We start from the raw sequence: 22,867 nt of genomic DNA, 5'->3' as shown, positions 1-22,867 counted from the left end.
TAATTCAAATTTTCTCTGATTTATTTGTCTATTGTTTATATATTCTGCTTTGTTCAGGATTTTAATTTTGCAAATATCCATACACTACAGTTTTGTATTTTTCTTCTGCATCTCACTATTCTACTATTGAATGGTGATGCAGCTGTAAGTTAAAAGTCAAAATGGCGATTCAAAATGGCGGATATTCATTTTTTTTCAAATTATTTCTTAATGTCGTTTACATAGGAGAAAGGATTTGTGAATGTCTTACTGAGCGTAGTACAACTATGTAAAATGACAATAGAACGCTTATATTATCACTTTAATTCGGAAAATTAAGTCGTTTAAATTTGAAATGTGTTAATAAACTCAAAATGACGTCATATACACTCAATTTCGTAAAATACCCAAACTGCATAATTCTGAGTCGTTTTGCAGAAAATAAATTACAGTTTGTTTTTTTATTAATGAAATAATATTCAAATAGGCGATGAAAGTTTGAGGATATTATTATTAATGACTTAGGATTTTTATGACACGGATTTTTGTAGAATTATTTCTATTACTAGTATTAAGATTTTGACGACAATTCCGATGACATTTTAATTATTACCTCTCGCACCATGCTTCTGCACATAAAAAGTTAATAAAACCATACAATAATTGCTGTTCAGAGGACAATATGACAATAAACCTACCCAAAGAGCAGTATTCCCCGAGCATTTAGGCGAGTAAACATTATAGTTCAAGGTTTGCTAAATCATATTTCAGTTGTTAGAAATTCTTAATCTATTTTTAGTCCAGTGTAAAAAAAAAAAAAAAGAAACGCCACCTTTAGCTCAAATAATGGATTTTGTACACTGATATTATATATTTTGCCGCGTCGCTATAATTGTTTTGTTACTTTGCACGGCGATAGTAGATATAATCCATGAAATGCTACTAACTACAAAATGAAATATTTCGTAGAACTCTAATTATAATATTCGCCTTGCTTTTGGGCAACATTGCTTCATCTATCAGTTAATTTTTTTATATCTATGGGTCTTTTACATTGTTGTATAAGTATCAGGTGACTAATTAAATCCCATTGCCTCTTGTTTTTCTGTACACAGAAATTCAAGTATTTAACCAGTCTCATTATAAAGGAACGAGGCACGATATGTGTACATAGATTGGCATATTCAAAATTGTTTGCAAACACTGGTCATGAGTATTAAGTTGTTGGCCTATTAATTAATTAGCGCTACACACATTCCCACCGTATATTAAAAAAAATCCATGATGTTTAATAGAAATAGTGCATATGCAATTTCGCAAAACGTAGCCTTCTTTTTGTTTTGCTTTGATATTTTTTTTTTAAATAACTTCAGTTTACTTAATTCTCAATGATAAACTCTGATTGAGTGAAAAAATTCAAGGATCATAATGTACTTATATACTAAAAGCCTCGAGGAATTATTCAGTAATGCAATGGAATACTGAGTAATTCAAGGTTACGTTTCTTTTATAACCGCCAACTGCTTACAGTGGCTGCAACGTTATTGTTGACAAACCAATCGTGTAGAATCGTTCGTGTATCGTGCGTGATCGTTCGTGTAACGTGCGAGATCGTGCGTGTATCAGACCCAATCGTTTGCAGTTTTACTCGTGAGGGATCGTGCGTTTAGAAACGTGCAATTTTAGTTTTGTAAGTTTTAATGGGAATGTTATTTGTTTCAATTGTTTTTTTTTTTCCTTTTTTTTAATCCCAATAAAATGAATGAAGCGTAGTTTAAATAATTGAATGCAGAACGAACTAATTATCGCTCGTAAGCAAGCAATATAGTAAGTCGTACAATATTATGTTCTTGTCAAATAGTGCGATCTGTAATATTGTGATAAACCGTACTTAGATGTTTAATATTTTTTTCCTCTGATTTTTATTCTTGTTTACTGTTAATTGTCGTCAAAATATTTTTTAAAAAGAGTTCATCAAAAATAAATTGTTTTACAATTAAAAAAAACATTTCTCAATGTTAACATGAATATTTAGTCGGCGAATAATTAAACATGCACTCGACATGATTTTCGGGGGTTTGATTATCAGTGTTATTCTCTGTAACGTACTTTTATCCATTTTCTTTAATTTCTGCTATTAAAAAAATGTGAAACAATTGGCAAGTTCATTTTAGAGGATCACAAACATCGAATCAATGGAAACATATTGATATAACACGTTTTACTAATGTAAATCATTCCATGCTGCCATATTATTTTGAATCTTCCCCACTTTCTGCATATTATGAGATCCAATTCAATCAAATTTTACGGTCAAACTACATGTGCATCTTCTGATAAAGCGAAAAAATCCGTTTCTTATAATCAATAAGGTAGGAGAATTTCCTGTTAAAACTATAATAATTTATAATCTAAAATAATAAATAAGTCTTACATGTACTTCAATGTAGGTTACAAAAATATCTATTTTCGCTTTTTTCCCCAAGTTTTTGAAATAATATTGAAAATTCTTTGAAATCTATCATCATTATTGAGTTGTATTTTGTTTTGAAAACATTGACTCCTAAATATTTTGAACTATTTTGAGTGAAGAATCGTGCGTTTGCGTTTAACCCCTGTCACACCGGGGCTGCGTCCTCACGGCGACTGCACGGCGTCCTCAAAAAATGCGAAACGCCGAGGTGATCGCAGTAGAGTCTCCTACAGCGCCGTGACAACGCGGCGAGATCTCCACTGAACGCCGTAGGGTCGCGTAGGGTCTCCAAGAACGCCAGGGGACGGCGATCACTTTGAGCATGCACAAAGTACGCGCCGTGTGATCGCGGTCTAATAAGAACGCAATAGAAACGTAGTATGATCGCCGTAGCAGCGCAGTGAGATCTCCAACAACGTAGTGGAAGCTCCGTATAAACGCCGTGAAGTCGCACATGATCGCGGCACGAACGCAGTGATAGTAGACTGCACTTCCACGGAGACCCCACGGAGATGTCGCGGAGTCCTTGGAGATGTCTCTACGTTTCTATCGCGTTTTTACGGCGCTTCTAATGAGATTCATCGTCTTGTGATTTTTCGGCTGCGATTACACGGCGACAGCACGGAGTTGTCACTGCGGTCATTGCGCTCACACGGCGTTTCTACAGCGTCCGTTGGCGATCATAATGCGCTTTCAAGGCGTTGTAAGAGCGTTGTCAGCCAGCTCAGAAAACAAGAGCAATGGGATCATATATGATCAGCTATAATTTAAACACGTATTTGTTGCACTAGGAGCATTTATGTGAAAAAATGGAAGAGAAAATTACACAAGCACTTGTTCTGTTGTTTCAATTAAAATTTGTAGAAAACTTTTCGGTGTGCTTATTTTTTTTCATTAAAAATAAAATGAAGAAAATCTAACAACACAACTGAACAGATGAAATTGAAAGAAAAAGAGTTTATTCATAAAACTATTAATAATTTAGTACTAAATTATTTGAATATAGAACATTTTTGATTAGTAATATTTCTTGGCATGATTAGAAGTCTTTTCATCGTGTAACTTGAATCTTTTAACAAAAATGTGTTACATTCCTTCTAAATATATATCAATGAGTATAGAACGCATTGTGAACGTATTGTGAACGCAGCAAGCGCAGTGAGAACGCCGTGAACACGAGGTGAAAACTCCTAACGCGCCGTGAAAACTCCGCGGAAGCGCAGTCAATCGCCGAGAGATCTCCGTGGGAACGCAGTAGAACGCCGTTAGATCGCCGTAGAATCTCCTCCGTCGCCGTAAGGACGCCGTGACATCTTCATATTGTGAAAAATTAACAGAAATTTGTGCAATTTTCCTGCGATTCCACGGCGATTTTAAAAATTTAACAACGCCGTAGTGACTCCGTGTGAACGCAGTTGGTGTGACAGGGCCTTTAGCAATTGTGTAAGATCGTGTAACGTGTGAAATCGCTTGAGCAAGGATCGTTCGTGTAATAGGTTTAAATGGTCTGGACGATTTCTAAATATGGAAGTCAAGAATGATAACCGAAAGTTGCTATAAATGTACATCAAGTGCACGTAATTATTTTTCTGTCCAATCAGACAACAGCATTTTTACACACCCCAAAACATATTTTAAAAGAACAAAAAGATAACACGTGCTTTGTTTTTTTCCTCAAAAAGATTTTTTGACAAAAAATCTGTAAAAGTAAGATGAAAACGTTTGAAGAATAAGGTATTCCCCACATTTTTACCATGAACAACCTTGACATTTTATCTCGGTAAAAAAAAAAAAATAATGCACGATAGAATGTAATCATTTACAGAGGTATAGATCGCACCAGCATGTTTTTATCAAGTTCAATAATAACATTTACCGGAATATATTAAATGATGGTAAATATAATTTTGCTTAGCTGTCCGATTTTCATCGATAATGCTTTAATTCCATGTGAATAGATCAACTCACACAAGTGTTTATCGTATAGAGTATATACACATATACATGTAGTTTTGCATTATCACGGGTTTCATGAGCGCCGAATACTTAGCTATGCAGACTTTAAATGGGCATGAGGAAAGGCGTTTTAAGTGGAGAAAAGAGAATACTAAATTATACATGAATGCGTTTTATCCCAATACCTTACCTCGCATTTCAGAAACTGCATGGACTACTACCATTCTGCATTCTGCAATAAACACTAAAAAATAATAAAGACTGCTATCTTTTCGATAAGATTTTTATGTCAGGCTCTAAAGACTGGAAATTTACCGTATTTATTTCAATTTTATAACGTAAGTAAAATTTTGGGATTGCTAACTCCTAGAGACAGATTTTTTTTATCCCACTTAAAACGTATTCCAAGCTTTCCAAGCTTTCAAGTCGTGTTTGTTCATGGTAGAATTGTCATAAATATCATATTATTCCCAAATGCGCATAAAGTATACAAAAAGTTTGTTCTAAAAAAATCTTTTGAGCAAAAAACTTAAAAACCACATGTTTATTCTCTCATGGGTTTGTCTTAATGCTGTTATCTGATTGGTCAGATGGATTAGGGCCTTTTTTATTCTGTGTATTAATAGCAATTCACGGTTATCGTTCTTGACTTCCTTATTTAGAAATCGTCCAGACCTGTTTAATCGTGCGTTAATCGTGCGGAATCGTTGGTGTAAGTTGTCGATAATAACGTTGCAGCTTCTGTGTATGCAAACTATCCCGAGCCCGGCCCGTCTCTAGCACCTTGGATTACCTCTTAGGCTCTGATATGTGCATTTCAAATATCTAGAATTTTAACGTCGGTTTAGCATATCAATATTAAAGGCTACGGTTTCAAACTCGTCGGTTTTCCTAGTGTATACCTATCTATATACACAGTATGTAACCTGAATGAATTACATGCGTACGTTTTCCTACGATATTATAAAATAAAGTCATTGTTTTTCATGTGTAAATCAATTACAATGTTGATCGTAAAATTATGAAATAAAGCTTGCAAAATATTTTTGCTGCAAACAATATCCTACATAATTTTTTTTCTTGTAACATTAAATTTTTTTGAATAAGTTGACAATTTCAATCATACTGTGTGTTTGTTAATTAATATCAAATGTTAAAACGAATATAGAACCAAGTTCTGTCGATGTAAACTGTCGACACAAAGGGAAGTAATTCAAATTGCGCGACGTTTATGCAAAACAAAAAAGAAAGTAGTTTATAAATAAGTATCCTAGTAAAATAAAGCTTGGGAACGCTTTTTGGAAGCTTCATTTTATAAAAATATTATAAACTAAATAAATATTTTAGAAGGTATTTCCTACTTGATTTTTTTTCTAGATGCAAGATCTGTAAAAAAAATGACCAGGCTTTGGACCGAGGTAAGTGGTTTCCCGACAGCTAGCAATTACCCGGTAAAAGGGGGTTAAATCATATGCGTCGTCCTATATTTGTTTCCTTCCAGATTCATAATTTCAAAATATTATATCCTAAGCAAGATGTTTTAATATGCGTGCTCTACGTATGAACAATTTCTTAAACGAGGTAAATTATTGACAAGCAAATTGATGAAACAAGAATATCAACAGTCTCGTTTAAAGTCATCATTTCGTAAATTCTATGGTCGATACAATGACCTTGTCAGCAAATACAATTTATCATTGAGACAAATGCTCACTGACGTTTTTATACCAATTGTTAGTCCATTATTTATACACTGAATTGACGATGGATTTTTCCGTTATTTCCTGATCATGACAACGAGCACACGGCCGGTTTGACCGGTCGGCAGGGGATGCTCACTCCTCCATGGCACCTGATCCCACCTCTGATGTTTCAGAGGTCCGTGTTTGCTCTGCTCTTATTTTGTATATTGTTTAATGGACGTTGAGATTGAATACTGTTTGTTATCTCCATATCCGTCTTATATCCGAATAATTTATATTTTAAATCTGATTATTATTCCGTAACTTTGTCACATTGTATCGAGCGACGGGGAAATGCGACACGTAACACAATTTTTTTATAACAACACGAGCAATATTACAATGTTTTCTTTTTAAAAAAAATATTAACCTCCATGATACTGCAAACTTCAATTCAAAATCCTTTTAACAGTCACGATAGAAACCTTGACATCATCATGTTACGAACAGAAACATAAATAACGTGTACATACTACATGTATTATACATACAAAGAAATTGTTTTGGCAGGTTTCTTACTTCATATATTGCAAGAGTATTTAAAGACATGCATAAAATAAATAAGTGAAATCCATTGGTCAATGATTGTTTACTCGTCAGTCATAGAAATTTTAAATTGAGAACTAGAAATTTACCTGTACAAAAGAAAACACCCGAACATGGCTTTCAAACGTCGACCGGAAATGCGAGCTAATTGGAATTTAATATTTACATGTAATATTGTGCAAAGCATATAGATAATAATAATAATACAATTTCATTAGAACAGGAGACCTATCATACAAATATCAATTAAATTCAAAAGGACGATTTGATCTTACTGCAGCGAAAGACAAGGTATTTTAATGCCGAATTTGGCCGCTTCCCTTTTATGATATTGAAAATATAAACACAATTCACTGGTAATAGTTTTCAACCAAAAAAATTAATGATGCTTGTGTTTTAACCAGCATTAATTTTGTTTGAAAGCATATACAGGGGCCACGAAATGGTGTTAAAATTAAATATTTTAGAACACTTCCGCAGTTTTCTATAACAATTTGTTTATTTTAATTTTTCCTTTGAAAACATGAAGAACAATTAAGCTGTTCTGTATAAGATTTTATATACACAAGGTGTACTTCATTCTGATCAATGAAAAGTGTGAAATTAGTAAATATAGGTAGATGTAATGAAGCTAGGAATGCTTTTCTATTATTTTTGGAATGAAAAGGTGCTTTACAACTGAGGAAATTTTAAAAAAAGAATATTCGTATTTTTATCAATTTCACTTTCTCTGACATCGTATATGACATCACATAGAATTAAATCCTGTTTTATGAGAATGATGGGATAACCGAAGATTTTTATTTTCTGATTTTATTGAGAGGAATTGCACTTTTTAAGAAAAATCCTATCAAGAAATCAAACAGGTTCCTGAAAGCACATGGATATTGTACTTTTACATGTAGGTAATTAGAAGTACTTATCTAATAATTTTTGTGCTGACGACAAAAACTGACTACATAAAACGTACTCCGATGAATGTTTCTACCTTTATTCATTACATGTATAATGATCATTTAGAATCATTATTCATTTTATAAGAAAGATGAAAAAGATATATAAATGATTTCTATATTGTGTGATTTGATTTATCCAATGAGTTGAAATGGTGAATATATTCGCCTGGCTTGCCGAGCGAATATACACCATTTCAACTCGTTGGATAAATCCAATATCAAATCACACAAATAAAGATGTTCTGTTTATCTCATACGGCTTTCGTTTCAACAAGACTTTTGAGACATCCTCTGTGAAACTATATGAATGATTTCTAACTCGAAATGATAACGTATAACTTGATGAGGTATCACTGTTGATGTTGACATTCCTAAAAGAAAGTAGATCATGTTAAAAATTTTGCCATTTACGTTATTGAAAACATTATGTGACAATTGCTGGAGCTTTATATCAAACGAACTTCTGACTGAAAGTTTTAAGGATCATGGGACCGTGAAAATTAACTCTTTGAATGGTGGCAGTACAAAACGTGCTAGGCAAGGCTTGTAATTCATTGTTGAACCATGGTAAGTTACTAGGTAGTCATACGTAGTCTAATGTAAGAAAGCATTGTTGAAGATGTTAAAGGAATCTTATAACAAGAACTTAACTGTTAGGCTTTACTTTCTCCGAAAACGGTTTAAAGGGAGGGGATGTAACCTCCGTCTTGAAGTAGCCAATATAGGTACTTTGATACACGAAAACCCTGCTTTTAAATATACGAGTCTTTCATATGAGATAAATTTTATATACAAAACTTTTCCACTAATAATAATAAATCTGACAAAATGAAAAAGGCTTTCTGTAGCTTGAACGTACTTGTTACTTGAACCACTAGAGAAGACATGACAACTTGAGTTAAGTGAACATGTCATTTATTGACCAGATAAATGACGATAGTGAACACAAGCACATAAATATACAACTAGAAGACTTATTGTTCACAGTACAATAAGAGGTTTTTCCACCTTCTTAGAATTTCAATTACATTTAATATTTATCTCTTTAAAATTAAATTTCATCAAAAAGAAACCAGGAATGGCTAAAAAGAAAAAAAATGAAAAATTTAAAAATATGGAAGTGACCTTAAACTTTCAAGTTATATTCAAGGTCGAGGATCAAGGGTCACATTTTAATTAACCCCATGTCTCTTATAGATTATAGATAGACTTATAGATTAAAAGGTATAGGGTTTATTGGTAAGCACAAAAGCATTAAAGGGCAGTAGCTAATTTAAGGAATCACCAGATCCTTTCGCTTGTGAACATAAAGTTATCCCAAAAACCTCTAAGACATTAGTGAAGGTTTCATGTCTTTGCGGTTTATGGTTTTGGAACAGTAGCAATAACAACGTTTTCACACAAGGGGCGATAACTTTTAATAGGGTCAATCTTAAGGGACAAGAATGAAATCTTTGAAATAGTTTTAAGAGTACATATTAGTGATTCCAAGACAGGTTGTATATGTTAAAAGATAAAAAAAAATATAAAAAGAGCTTAATTTCTCATTTTTGGAATGACCTTGACCATGACCCTTACATTGATTGTAAGGACAAAGGTAAAGGAATTTTTTGCAGTTGGTCCCAGGTCTCTACGACTTCTCGTTTTGAAAATTTTTAATTATTTGTAAAATTCAAGAATTTTCAGGGGCAGTGCTCATTGAAGGGGTCAATGAATACTTTTGAAAGAAGGATTTAAGGTTTTCTCAATTAGTCAAAGACATTGGTGAAGGTTTCATTTCTCTACGTTTTACGGTTTTGGAGGAGTAGTGATAACAAGCATTTTTGCGAAAGGGGCGACAACTGCGAAAGGAGTCGAAGTTCATATACGCAGGGTTAAAAGAAAAAAATGATTTAGGGAGTACATTCTTATGAACAATAAATCTATTCGATAACTTGTGAAACAAAAAACCATTCGGCGGAAAAATGATAACGAAAAATAATAATAAACAGAACAATTTCAGTTGGTCATTCCACGGAAAGGTGGAAAGACCTAATAACATTCAATCATGTTAATTATAGCTGGGGTAAGGGCAACTTATGAATAGTTTCAACTTAGATATCATATATTGAGATTTAATTAGTGCTTATCTTAGCTATTTTTATATAATGATTACCGAGTATATGAATATTTTTTTAAAGGTGTTTAATGTATAACCACCATTTGATCCAATATGTTTAATCAAGGTAGTATTTTGAATATGTTAGTAGAAAAAAATGCTCCATTAAAGGGATTTACAAAATTTTGATTATTGTCCAATTTATTGCATCTTGAATGTAACACTGAAGTCTATGGGCAGCACATTTACAAAAAGTTATTTGAATTTCAAACAAATAAACTTCCTCTTTATTAAAATATAAAATAAAATAAATTATTTACCGCAGACATTTTTAGAAATCGAAAATTTTCTGCTTTATATCAAGTGCAGATTACTCTTTAAAAACTTAAATTTAACATGAAAAATGATTATCTCCTTACATGTTATCAGTCTTGTGAATATGGTTCCATTCTATTTTATTGTTATCTAGCAATGCATTTTTAACTAGTTTAAAATTGTTTTAAATCGTTCAAATCCATTCATTATACACTGAAAAGCTTAAGTACGATTCAATAATAATTTTATAAATGTGTACACAAATACAAAGAGTGTAAATTTTACAGAAGTGGTAAATTTTACTTCAGATACCTAGGTAGCAACCAGATAACAACCATTCGAGACAATGCCTTTAATGGATTGCCAAATTTAAAGAGACTGTAAGTTTTTGATCATTTTTTTCATGTGTCAGATTAAAAGAAAATGTTATTTGTTAGCAAATTCACAAATTAAATGTGGCAGGCAATTTGCTTACATTTTTAAAAAAGCGTGAAGAAATTCAGTGGATAGAGTAAAGGACATTACATGTTTTCTCTGCATGACGATGCACATACTGAACATAAACAAAACCAGAAGGTACATGTATTGAGTTGGTTATTTGACTCTCAAGAATGAATGATGAAGTGCCCTGAATGTTTACTGCAAAGGATGAAAAAAATAATTCCTACTAAACGTTTCTTTAGACTTAAATAAAACATCAGGCACAATGGTTTTTGGGTGTTTTAATATTTGAGGAGTGCCAGGTGAAAAGCTGTAGTAAGTCTTCAGTAACATATTCAAACTCAAACAAAAATAAAAGTATTTTTCTTATTTTCCTGCTCAATTTGTTTTTCTGGCTTTAATATTTGAATTTAGGACTCGTTCTTTTGAAAAAAGTGTAAACCTATAGGGTTTAAAAAATGTTTTATTTGAACAATTTCAACTTGGAATATATTCATATCTAAAAATTAAACTTGATAAAAACCTGATGACACTTTAACTTTTTAATCTTCAACGTACCTAACTTATGCAGGAACATTCCCTCATCATCTGCATTCATGGTTTATATCTCTGTTGATTCAATACTCCAGGGCATGCTGTACAGTTGTACAATTTCTATGACGAGATAAGTTATTGACAAACAAGTTGATGAAACAAGAATATCAGCGGTCTCGTTTCAAATCATAATTTTGTAAGTCCTATGGTCAATACAATGACCTTTTCCAAAAATACAATTATCATATGCATAAAGTCAAATGCCGACTCACAATGTGAAATTCGTCAATTGTGGCATGCGATGATATTTGACCCTTTTTGAACTTTAACATAACCTGTCATAGTTCCTGTCAATTCCATGAAATATAATCCAACTAAAACATAAAATGAATTATTTCAACTTCTATAAACACACGGCACAATGATACAGCATGTGCTACATCAGATGAAGAATGAATCGACCGAGGTGTGCTGAGTGGTGCTATCTAAAAATATGATAATGGATAACGAAAACTCGATGTGTTGAAGGAATTTTCAAAAAGATGTTAATTTGTAAACATACAAAGGAGAAGAACAAATTTTAAATTATCATAACAAAAGATGTTTTAACATAACTTTGCCATATAGGCCTATTCAAAAATGTGAAGGGGTTGAGCATTTACAAATTGATTGGGTTGGATATGCACTTTTTTAACCTGACCAAATGCTAAAAAAAAAGTTTGCACTTTTGATAAATTCATCCAAAACGCTTTGTAGTAAAATAGTATTATTTGCTGTTGAGAAAGTAACTAAATTTATGGAATTAATATGGGCAAAAAGACTATTAAAATCTAATTTACATCATCAATTAAAATCAGTTATTTTAGAACGTTAATGAATTAAGTATATAAAATACACATGAGAAGCTCATAGGTCACATAGTCAGCTAAGGATTTTATTCACATTTTTAGCATATATATGTACCGTTTAGAATATAGAATTATTTTGACTTTTCCCTTGGAAAACCCAACTTGAATGAGTGTGTTTTTATAGGCAAACACATTAGTGTGAGCATTACTGTCTCATGACAACATCTATTAAATATAAAAGATTTCAATTGGATTTTTCATTTACATGGAGAGGCCATCACTTGCCAGTGGAGGGCTACAAATTCTTAATAATAATCGGCACTTGCGGCTATTGAGCAGTGAGGGATCCTTTTTCGGGAGAGCACCTACTGCGACACGGGACCTCAGTTTGTATGGTCTCATCCGAAGGACCGGTCTCCTTGCTCCAAAGTGGGATTCGAACCCACTACGTTACAATAAGCTCTTTACTCCGCGACTCTAGAGCAAGCACTCTTGAAAACCACTGAGCCACGTTGATGAGTTGGGACCTAATTGGGTCCTTATTAGCAGGATTGAAATAAATCATTGGTTTACCATCAGAAACTGAACAACAATACATAATTTTGACTTTCATTTGTTTAATAAACTTACTGACGGTAAAAGTTTTACTGTGGCACTAATATGTAAAATGGAGGCAGAAGAATGGCGCTGATTTTGTAACTGTGGCGCTAAGGGATTTAAGTGTGACGGGACCGCCACGTAAAACGGCCCATGGAGAACACTGTACATACATGCACATTAATATACTTTATTCTTTTAATATCAAAGAAATTCGGAGATTGAGTAGAAATGTTTTGATTGAAATGATTCGAGGTAATAAATTGTATATCGTGCACTGTGCTGGCAAATCGAGCACATATGGTATAACTAAAAAAACATAACCATTGCTCCATCCTATACACAAAAACAAGTTTTTTTTATAATATCTAAAGTCATGGATTTTTTTTTTAAATAAAAAAAAATGAGAAATGAAATATTCCTAAAACAGGTAATTGTAAATAGTGTATTTTCATTTATAATCCTGCTCTATTTATTGAAAATGAATTTGTAAAAAATGTTTTACATTTTCAGGTTGATAAGCAAAACATTTTATCATGTATGGTGTAATGTTCATGGCTAGGATATCTCTCAATTTATGGACAGAAGAAATCCATGAAAAAAATATTAATTGTGATGATTAATGCTATGCTGATTATATTTTTCTTTTGCAGTCATGAATTTAGTTACTGACGTTTGTAATCCATGTTATCATTTATAACATGTATACAACCGACTACAATTGATTGCATTCAAAATTTATCCATACGAAAAGTCTGGACCTTTCTGCATTTTTGAAGGTTTCATCTCTTTTTTTTTGGAATTATAAATGCTCGGAAAGCAACTGAAGACAATGGATTTCTTTTTTTATTTTTGTAGGAGACTATTTGGTAAATGCCTTTTAAGGTTTACAAAACCTTTCTTATCATTAACTCTTAGTTTTACTCAGTCTATCATCCTGTATTTGTACTTATTTTACGTACTAGGTAGTAAGCTGTGCATATGGATATTTGTATTACCATTACTTTTGTATAAATGTCTTTTCCGCCATACATATTCAGATCTAATTCCCACAAACAATAGAAATCTTTGAGCATACAGGGCATAAAACACGGCTCGTCCAAAGTTTGTTATTGTAGGATCATGTGATAAGGGGAAGTAAGCATCCCTTGTCGATTCCTCAAACCACATTAGACCCAATAGATCTATTGACAATAATGCTGAGGAAACACAAACACGTTGAGGATTTTGTACGACATATATACTTTTTTTGAAACTATGATCACTATCTTTACTTCAGAAGTTACCGTTTGGTATGGGGAGATTCATGTCATTTTTTGTTTCAGAGTAAATCATAATCCAGTTGGTAACCCTTGAAATAATTACTTGATTATCATCTCTTATTTTTTTTTATTTTTTAGTTTGAATAAATTTTCGAAGAGGAAAAATGAAATAGAAATATAAATCATTCAAATACAGAGACTTAAGTATTCTTTTTTTTTAATTTAAAAAAGGAAAATAAAATAGATAGACAACTATCCTTTTGGTATCAAATAACTAATTATTTAAAATCATGAAAAAAACACATGCATAAAATAAACAATTAAAATTTTGTTATGAAACAGATGATACATGTAGGTGCTACCCATTGAACTTGTAGATAAATCTTTTATTGTAATACATTTATTTACATGTTAATTTGTTTATGTACAGTATAATCCGATTTTTGCACAAGCGCTGAATTTTACATAACAGTTTTATTCTATATACAGTTGCTGCAACGTTATTGTTGACAACTTACACTCACGATCACGTTACGCGAACGATTCCGCACGATTAACGCTCGATAAAACCTATTACACGAACGATTCCTCACGCACACGATTCTACACGTTACACGATCTTAAACGATTGCTAACGCAAACGCACGATTCTTCACTCAAAATGGTTCAAAATATTAAAGAATGAATATTTTCATAACGAAAAAAGGTTTAATACCTATATGAAGTTTTAAATAATTATTTTTTATTATTTCATTGACTGACAGAATACTAAACAAGAGGCCCATGAGCCTTATAGGTCACCTGAGCAGCATGCAACAACTTTACAATGATTGACTTTGATAATGATTGATATTTTAAACTAGATGTCATGGCATTCACAATTTTGAAAGAGGCACCATTGCTAATCATAACTACATGTATACAATCAGCTTGTTTAGTTTGGTTACTAAATACCCATAGACCAAAAAAATGCTTATCAGTAATATTCAGAAATAATCAGTATAGTACCACTACCACACATGAACCCCTGATCCTTGGCCCACACAATTCAAAATTTTGGAAAAGGCACCCTTGCTTATCAATAATATTTGATTAATACAAAGAAGAAGATTTCAATCGATTAATTCATTTCCAGTATATAAGTAGAGCCCCCCTCTATGTTACCCCTGACCAATGGGTGTTGAAATTTATAATTCAGGAAGAATGGCCCTTGCTCATTATAGCTATATTGGTAGTTCATCTGCTTAGTTCCCAGAAGCAGAGAAGAAGATTTTCAAACAATTTCTGCATTTTCTCTATATAACGAATAGAGCCCCTGACCCTGGGGTCATAAAATTCACAAAGGTATTCTTCTACATCATAACTATTTACTAACTTAGTTTATTTAATACCCCAAAACAGAGAAGAAGATTTTTATAAAAATAATCCATTTTAACTATATTATCAATAGAGCCCCGCCCTAGCACAGGAACCCCTGACCCTGGGGCCATAAAAAATCACAATTTTGGAAGAGGCATTCTTGCTCATCATAACTATATAATTAGAGAGTTTATTTAATACTCAAGAGCAGAGAGGAAGATTTTCAAAGAATTATTGTAACACAAGAACCCCTGACCATGGGGTCATAAAATTCACAATTTTGGAAGAAGCATTCTTGCTCATCATAACTATATACTTAGTTAATTTATTTTATACCCAGCAATAGAGCCCCGCCCTAACACCAGAACCCCTGACCCTGGGGCCATAATCTTCACAATTTGGAAGAAGCATTCTTGTTCATCATACTTATATACTTTGTTAATTCGTTGAATTCCTAGGAGCAGAGATAAAGATTTTCAAACAAATTCTGCATTTCTCAATATAATCAATAGAGCCCCCCCCCTTAACATAAACACCCCTGACCCTGGGACCATGAAATTCACAATTTTGCAAAAAGCTTTCTTTCTCATCATAAATATGTACTTGTTTAGTTTATTTAATATCCAGAAGCAGATCTAGACAAGAAGATTTTAAAGAAATAATGCATTTTCTCTAAATAATGAAAAGAGCTCCCCCCCCCTCCAAACACAAGAACCCCTGACCCTGGGGCCATGAAATTCGCAATTTTGCAAAAGGCATTCTTCCTCTTCATAAATATGTACTTGGTTAGTTTATTTAATATACAGGAGCAGAGAAGAAGATTTTTAAAGAAATAGTGTATTTTTACTATATAATCAATAGAGCCCCGCCCTAGCACTAGAAACCCTTACCCTGGGGCCATGAATTTCACAATTTTGGTAGAGGACTCAATGGTTATTACATTAAGGCTAACAATTTGACTGCTTGATGTCCAGGAGTAAAAAAGAAGATTTTTAAAGATTGCATTAATTTTGGTGGTTTTGGCCCCGCCTCTCAGGCCCCACGGAGGCACAGACCATGAAATTCACAATTTTTGTTCCCCTTCACCCATAAGTGCCAAATGTGGTTGAAATTGGTTGAATGGTTGCATAGAAGAAACTGAAAATGTTCAAATGTTAACACACGACGAACGACGCACGACGACGGACAAAAACAGATTGCAATAGGTTACTCAGGTGACCTAAAAATGAATTGAATGTTTTTGGAAGTATATACATCTATGTATGACATCATTTATTTTAAATTAAAATGAATTATTTACGTAAATCTCCGACTTAAAAAGACTGAATTTTCCCTTCTAGTTATAGAAGATTTACATTTAGGTGGACCGTGAATTTAGATTGAATTTGATTTCTTAATGCAGAGTAAGGGGGATAAGATTGAAAAAAAAGGTTTTACAATGAATTTAATCAGATGTTATACATATTACGTAAATAAATGTTTACATTTGTAAATCTCTAAAATTCAACAGTTATTTTACAAATCACTTTTATTAAGAAATTACAGAAAGTGATTGACAGTAAGCTCCTTAGATAAACACCGGTACAGGAAACTATGACAATCATGTCGCGCAAAGTACATTCCCCGACTAAATATTGATGTAAGTATTGAGAATTGTTTCTTTATCTGTAAAAAAATATCAATTTTGATGTATCTATTCAAAAAATATCCTGACCTTAATTTATTATGAGTAATTAACACATTGTAAATCAAGTATGTAAGTACATATTATCACAAAAAGTTACACTATTCACATTGATAAGAACATAATATTGTTACTATATGAATTATTAACAGCGCAAATTTGTTCGTTCCGCTTTTAATTATGTAATTCGCGTTTTATTTATTTTATTCTGATTTAAAAAACAAACAAACAAGGGAAATGCATATTAAACAAAAACATTCCAATAAAATCTTACAAAACGAAATTTACACGTTTATGAACACACGATCACGCACGATTAAAACTGCAAACGATTGAGTCTGATACACGCACGATCTCTCACGTTACACGAACGATCACGCGCGATACACAAACGATACTACACGATTGGTTTGTCAACAAAAACATTGCAGCCACTGTAGCAGAAGACGAGAAGTCATTTTAAAGCATGTTAAAACGTCATCTAGGAAGCGAACAAGACACAACCTTCACTCCTATCTTCCTCTCGCCTTTCTCGTCCGGAATATTTTTTTTCTGCCTTGATTCCTACTTCTCACGAATATTGTATTCTTAGTTATGTTTTTCCCTTTATCTTATGTTTTCTCATCAATTATCAATTACGTTAGTACATTGATAGAGATTTAAATAACAAAGTGAGACAATTATTGTAAACATTAATGTTTTCCCAAAGGTCCATTACAATAAAGATTTCGGGACGCTGCACCATGAAAGAACGAAGGTGCATGCAAAGGAATAAGCATTTATCCAAATTCTTTTAAAACAAATTAGATTTGAAGCGTATGATACTAGTACTTTTTTCAATGTTATAGCTCTTAATAGATTTATGATTTAAAATGTTGTAAAACAAAATTTATTTTTTAATACAGTGAGAGCACTTTTTGGGATGAAGCAAAAACAAAACAAAACAAAAAAAAAAAGAGCCAAAATAATTTTTAAAAAATTAAAAAAAAGTGTTTCTTAATGCACGTAGAATTTACCTTGTTGTGATGCGTAAATGCTACAAAATTAATGTTTTTTATTACCTTTTTTCAGACATAAGCAATCTAAATTCTTAAGCAATAAATTAATACATTTTAGGGGTTTAAAAGAATGCCTCCATCCACCATGAACACATCAAATTCTACAATAAATATATTTTTGAAACGATAAGTAGTACCAGGTAACTCTTTTACGGACTGGAGTACAATTGATTTATTTCTGTTTTCATCGACTTAGTCAACTGTGGGACAGGGTATAAAACACATACCCCAGAAATTTCAGAGATTGGACAATTTGTGTATAAGGTGAAAGCATTTTTAGCCAACCGGTCAAACCCGCCCTTAGTTTCGAGAATGGATTTGGTATGCCGAGGCACTATTGTTTTGTTACTTTGCACGGCGATAGTGAGAATTGAGGAGAAAGTAGATCTACTCCATGAAATGCAACTAACTGCAAAAGAAGGATATGGAGATAACGAACAGTATTTAGTCTCAAAGTGCATTAAACAATACAAACTATAAGAGCAATGCAAACACTGACCCCCGAAAAATCAGAGGTGGGATCAGGTGCCAAAATTAAATATTTTGTAGAACTCTGATTATTATATTTGCCTTGCTTTTGGGCGACATTGCTTCATCTATAAGTTTATCTTCTTTTATATCTATGGATTGTTTATATTTTTGTATAATTATCAGTTGACTAATTAAATCCATTGCCTCTTGTTTTTATGTAGACAGAAATTCTATTATTTAATCAGTCTTATTATAAAGAAATGAGGCACGGTACGTGTGCATAGATTGGCGTATTCAAAATTGTTTGAAAACACTGGTCATGAGTTTTAAGTTGTTGGCCTATTAATTAATTAGCGCTACACTCATTCCCGCCGTATATATTAAAACAAATCCATGATATGTTATAGAAGTAGTGCATATACAATTTGGCAAAACGCTGCCCTCTTTTTATTGTGCTTTAAATTTTTTTAATTACCTCAGTTTATTTAATACTTAATAATTAACTCTGATTGATTAAAAAATAATTCAACGATCATAATGTATTTATATACTAAAAGCATTGAAGAATTATTTAGCAATATATCGGCATAATTCAGGATTACGTTTCTTTTTTTAAACGCCAACTGCTTATATGCAAACCTTCCCCGAGCCTGGCCTGTCTCTAACACCTTGGATTACCTCTTAGGCTCTTACATGTACATTTCAAATATCCAAAATTATAACGCCGGTTTAGCATATCAATCTTAAAGGCTGCGGTTTCAAACGGGTCCGTTTTCCGTAAGTAAGATTAGTGTCGGGTGGAGCTTAATCAAAGTGGATGAGCAGCTCCCCTGAAACGACGCTGCCTAGTGTAAAGTTATCTATATACAAAGGATGTAACCTGAATGTATTACCTGTGTACGTTTTCCTACGATATAGTAAAACAAAGTCATTGTTTTTCATGTGTAAATCAATCACAATGTTGACCGTTAAAGTTTGAAATAAATCTTGCAAAATATTTTTGCTGCGAAGAAAATCCTACATCATTTTTTTTCTTGTAACTTGAATATATTTTTTAAATAATTTGACAATTTCTATCATACTGTTTGTTTATTAATTGATATAATATGTTATAACGAATATAAAACCAAAATCTGTCGATGTAAGCTGGGGACACAAAGGGGAGTAATTCAAATTGCACGTGTTTGCAAAAAAGAAAAGGCAGAAAGTGGGTCATATTAAAGTCTCTTAGTAAAAAATAAAACTTAGACACGCTGTTTGGAAGCTTCATTTGATCGAAATATTATAAACTAAAGAAATATTTGAGAAGGTAATTCCTCCTTCATTTTTCCAAAACGCAAGATCTGTAAAAATGACAAGGGCTTCGGACTGGGGCTGATTTCCCGACAGCTAGCTATTACCAAGTAAAACGGGGTTAATATGCCGTAACTTTGTCACCTTATCTTGAGGAAAAGTGACACGTAACACAGTTGACTTATAAAACACTTGACCAATATTACAATTTTTTTTCTTATATTTTCCAAAAAAAAAAAAATCACTTCCATGATACTTTAAACTTCACATCCACCCCCTTTAAACTGAACTTTGACACCATCATGTCACGAACAGAAACAAGAAAACCATGTACTAAATAATGTGTTATATACACAATGAAATTATTTTGGCAGGTTTCTTACTTCATATATTGCGCGAGTAATTAAAAACATACATAAAATAAATATTGTGAAATTCATTGGTCAATAATTGTTCACTCATCAGTCATATGTATTGTAAATTGAAAACTAGAATTCACCTTAAAGGCCGAGGTTTTCAACCGTACGGTTTTCCTCAGGTAAGTTTGGAGTGGGGTGGAGCTTAATCGAAGTGGCTGAGAAGCCCCGAGGGAACGACGCTGGCTTGTGTATACTACCTATATACACAGGATGTTACCTGAGCCCCTGAGTGTATTACCTGTATGCGATTTCCTACGACTTTGTAAACCGAGGCCGTTTTTTTTTCATGTTTAGCTCATGAATTGAAATGCGAACTAAAGCATTTTTTGTTGCAGACAGAATCCTGTTCAATTTCTTTCTTTTAAAATAATTGATATTTTGAATAATTTGACATATTTATATACAGTGTGCTTCTAAATGAAGTGTTATAACGAAAATACATTTAGCACCAAAATCTGTCGTTGTAATCTGGCGACAAAAAGGGAAGTAATTCAAATTACACGTCGTCTACGCAAAACGAAAGAATTAAGAAAGTGAATCATAAAACAGTCTCTCGGTAAATAACAATAAAACTTAGAAACGATGTTTTGTGAATAAAATGTTGAGGTAGAAATATTATTGTCTAAATAAATATCTTTTTAAGATAAACCCTACTTGAATTCTCCATAACGCATGGTCGGTTGATTCCCCGACAGCTATGAAACGGGAAAAGAATCATCTGCATCGTTTTTTTTTTTTTCGGGATTCATCATTAATTTCAAACATTAAATACAAAGCAAGATGTTATATTCCGAGTAATTTCTTTTCTAAAACTTATACCGTAACTACGTCACCATGTCTCGAAGAAAAGCGACAATTACAGGTTTGTCTTATAAATATAAATTCGCTTGACTCATGAACAATGTTACAATGTTGTCATACTTGTTTTAAAAATTAATTTTATTTAATTCCATGATACTAGCTTCAAACGCAGGTCGGTTTGTTTTGTTAATTAATGGAGGAATAAATATACGTTAACTCATGTTTTGACACGGAAATTAAAATTTTTCGATTGTAATCGTGATATGAAATCCTCCCTTTTAAAAATAAATTTAAAATATATATTCTATAGCCATGATTTTCTTGTCATTTATTTAATTATTTGATAGATTGATTATATTTATGGCATATTCTTATGAATTAAAATAAGAAAAGAACGATTTGATTGCTTCTTCGTCACGTTGGCATACAGTGCGGTAGGCATCAAAAGCCTGAAAGTTAATTCGATGGTCGGTACGATCTCCAGACAAGGTACAAAGATATACACAACAGCAGCAAACTAAATGTCAATCAAATCAAAGTATCCAATCCCAGGCTTAATTTCAGATGATTGACAGGGGTTCTAAGACCAGGTAAATTTGAAGGAGGTGCTTATTTCCTCCCCCTTTAAACTCATTAAAAAAAAACAACACCCGAACATGGCTCTCAAACATCGACAGAAAATGCGTGCTAATCAGAATGTGATACTTACATGTAATAAGCATATATTGAAATCACATTAAATGATATAAACACAATTCACAGGTTATAGTTTGCAACCAAGAAAATTAATGATGCTTGTGATTTAATCAGCATTAATTTTGTTTAAAGCATACATGGGGGCCACGAAATGTTGTTAAATTAAGTTTTTTACAACATTTCCTCAGTTTTAATGAGATAACATTTTTTTTATTTAATTTTTCCTTTCAAAACATGAAGAACAAGCTGTTCTATATAAGATTTTATATACTGAAAGTGTACTTTATACTGATGCATGAAATCTGTAAACTTTGTAAATATAGACAGATGTTTTGTAGCTAGGAATGTTTCCTTTTTTGGAATGAAAAAGTGTTTTACAACTGAAGAAAAATAACAATTAGGGGATTGGTAATGCAGCACAGGTAAGGTGCGCAATGGAAATATCGACTAAATTTTGTATTTAAAACTGTATTCGTAATCGGGATGGCGATTATTTTTAGTACATTACATGTATTTATATCGGATAATTGTAATTATGATTAATAACTACATATCGAGGACGATTATATTTTATATTTAGACTAGTCACGTGATGCGGCAATCACGCGATTTTAGCACATTGACTTGATGTATTGATGTTACATATAAATGTCACTAGTGCAAGGGCACAACCAAGTTAAATTTCCAAGTTTAGCATATAAATATTTTCAACAGGCATTATAGTTTCTAAAAAGGGCTGCGATCCTGTCTAAATTCTGCAATTTCATTGTTAAAATTATACTTGTATGACCGAATGCTATATTTTTTGCTGGTCAGCGGCATGAAATATTGATATAATTAATTTTTTTTTTCATCAGGATCGCAGCACTTTTCAGATACCTTAATAGTTCTATAGTTGAAATGTAAAAACTTACTTTGATCCATAGAGTGTATGCCCTTGCACTAGATCGATATATTAAGACCCCCCCCCACATTACCCTCCAATGTATTTGCATAAAAATATACGGCAGTGTCAATTAAATACATAATGTACAGAAAATATGTTAATAAAATAGTAAAGAAGACATTAAATTCAAGTTATTGCCCCATAGAATATCTGTAAATAATATTTCATTTAATTAGAGAATACACATTTTGTTGAGAAAATTACTTGATCTGTCTCTCACTGCATACAAACTACGTCACTTTGTAAGAAATAACGTCATATTGACAAGTGTATTGCGATCAGTAACTTTTTTATAACTTGTTATGTGGGATTTAACTAAGGATAAAACAACACGCTGTAGTAAGTTTTTATGTAGTTTGATGATTTCTTACTGGTTAAATTAGCAGATAAACT

The 22,867-nt window shown here is 32.4% G+C and overlaps 1 long non-coding RNA gene across 2 annotated transcripts in view; it reads left to right on the top strand.

Moving 5' to 3' along the window:
- The window catches only part of LOC134263912 (uncharacterized), a 90,778-nt gene that overhangs the window by 51,677 nt on the left and 16,234 nt on the right, over nucleotides 1–22,867 (top strand). For both annotated transcript variants that reach the window (XR_009991372.1, XR_009991373.1), the window contains one exon: nucleotides 10,374–10,445. This is a non-coding gene — a long non-coding RNA (uncharacterized LOC134263912). The remainder of the gene's footprint in view (nucleotides 1–10,373; nucleotides 10,446–22,867) is intronic.

This window comes from Saccostrea cucullata, unplaced genomic scaffold, assembly GCF_032062105.1.
Source record: "Saccostrea cucullata isolate Sc308-1 unplaced genomic scaffold, CSIRO_AGI_Scuc_v1 ctg1126, whole genome shotgun sequence".
In the NCBI taxonomy this organism is placed as follows: Eukaryota; Metazoa; Mollusca; class Bivalvia; order Ostreida; family Ostreidae; genus Saccostrea; species Saccostrea cuccullata.
The sequence above is the reverse complement of the archived record's forward strand: the minus strand, read 5'-3'. Positions and strand labels throughout refer to the sequence as shown.